Source organism: Trypanosoma equiperdum (assembly GCF_001457755.1).
Source record: "Trypanosoma equiperdum strain OVI genome assembly, contig: ctg_14, whole genome shotgun sequence".
Taxonomy (NCBI): Eukaryota; Euglenozoa; class Kinetoplastea; order Trypanosomatida; family Trypanosomatidae; genus Trypanosoma; species Trypanosoma equiperdum.
This window is the reverse complement of record NW_027123505.1, coordinates 539-2863: the sequence shown is the minus strand read 5'-3', so window position 1 is coordinate 2863 and position 2325 is coordinate 539.

Sequence of the window (2325 nt, the reverse complement as noted above, 5' to 3'; positions counted from 1 at the left end):
CCCCCCCCCCCCGCCGCCTAAGGTGGTCACCACCCAGCCGGCAAAAACAAAACAAAAACATTGGGGTTGCACGAGGGCAAATGGCCTCAAGGCAAAAACCCTGCGCTCACGGAGGTCTATGGGGTATTAGAGGTGATTCAGCTACTCGTAGCAAGGGACGGCTGTCAGAATAAAAAGGCGAAGTGGTAATTATGGAACTGGACGGAAATACTGAGGGGGACTTTGTATTCGGCTATGCTCCGCTCACTTGGGGAGTCAAATGTACGTCAGGGATCCTAGAGCTTGAACATCCCGGAGAAAATACAGCATCACCCCCAGGGGCCGCCAGTTGTAATCGAGGTAATGGGGGAACTAAGGTAGACGCTAGTTGGCGAGCATAGGCCTTGGCAACATAGTTTGTGTTTTGGGAGCGTTCAGCCCGCACAACTGGGCCAATTCCGTAGTAAGCGCATGAACCTACACGCTGGTGCCCTGCGGACAGTACTGCAAAGGGATCCCACCGCGCAACAACGTGGAATCACGGCCACTAGCGCGTAAGAAGCGCACAGCTTCGTAGGAATCTTAGAAACGAGCAAACGCAAGGACCCTATACACCTAAAAAAAATAGAAAATGAAAAAATACCCCCCCCCCCACTACACACACACAGACCGCCTGGGGAGTGAATTCTAATCTTCAAGACCGCCGCGGGTAAGGCGTGAGGTGGCCGCAGAAGTTTTGTTCCTGTTGGCGCTTGCCCTTTGGAGTGTTGGTTCTTCACAACACAGCAAGACACACACTTGTCCATCATTCGTTGCCAGCTTACCGACGCCTCGGGGAACATATTACAATCACTCAAATCGTGGAGGATGAAACGTATTTAGGTGCACTCCAGGCGGAAACTGCGGTCCCGAGAGGGCCGACGGAGGCAAGGGACTCCCGTGTATCAACTCCTCCGTTGGGTCGCGGGAAACTTGCACCCCCTCGCTCGCGATAAACGACCCCGGCGCATTCACGGAAGTCTCTTTTTTTTTTTCCCCTGCTGCCGCTGCCGCTCCACTTGGTGATGTGAAGTAAGGCCTCTACATCACCACAAACTCCGTTCTCCAAGCAAGCGGCTTGGGAAGGTCCGGTCCCCCCATTGTCCTTGGCTGAACAGAGTGCAAAAATGGGGTCTGACAACTTCAGCGGCCAACACACACACACACACACACACACACACACGAACGATTGAACTCACAAACACTGCGCTATGCTTGTCAGAAGCCCATCGCAAAGGGTGACGGTTTAGCCTTCGCTCTTGTGGAGGACCCGCGAAGGCTCAGCGCCGCCTCTCGGATATCAAGAGTGGGAGTCGTTCTCTGGTTGCTTTGGTTTCTTACAACGCTCTTGGTGGCCGCGTTGCGATTGGTGAAACCCCGAGTTGCGTTGTGATACGTATTCAACCGAAAGCCCCGTTCCACACAAACAAGTGGTCCGTGGATGCCGCGTGATTGGTGGCGAGCATGGCGGATTCAACAAGTGTGGGAAGCTTCTTAACATCAGCAGATGATGTGTCAACTCAGGCACGCTACTTCACCAACGTACCGAAGCCATGCTGCCTACATATGCTGAAAGCTCCGCGAGTTCAGCATAATGTCAGGGTACCGACTTACAACGTCGGCGATACCGGCCCCCTCAAAGTAATTTAAACAATTCTACACTTGCTGCAAGGTGGTTGTTGATAAAGACACACATAAAACGCTAAGCAATAAAAATAGTGGGAGCGCAACGACATTGAAAAATCCAGGTTCAGAGAAGGGGCTTTACATCAAGCTAACCACACATCAAATACACAACCATGGCACGGCCGCACCGGAGTGGCAAGGGGACAGCCCGCAGTTGAATCAAAAGCACGGAATCCACTGCACAATCGCGTGCAGTTACAAACTAAGGCCCGTGGGCGCCGTATCACACCAGCTTAGCAGCAGAACAGCAAACAAATAAAAATAAAATAAGGAACACAATAAACGTCATATGGCCTCGCATGCAACAGGAGGAAGAAATGCACGTAGGTAGCGTAACATAAAGTAATCCAAACAAGACACCCGATTGCGGCTTAACTGAACACATTTGTCAGAACAGCATAAAAGAATCGATAATATGGTGAAGGCGACATAAATTGAGAATGCTTCACCATGAATGGTCCAATGTATGAGCGAAGTAAAAACAAAAACAAATACTTAAGAGACAAAGAGGGTGACTGATAGAAACACTATATGCTTAACCGCGGAAAGCACCGTGAAGGGGACAAACAAAATGGAGGGGTGGTATATAGACGCGGCTTATTGCATTCGCACGCTATTTAA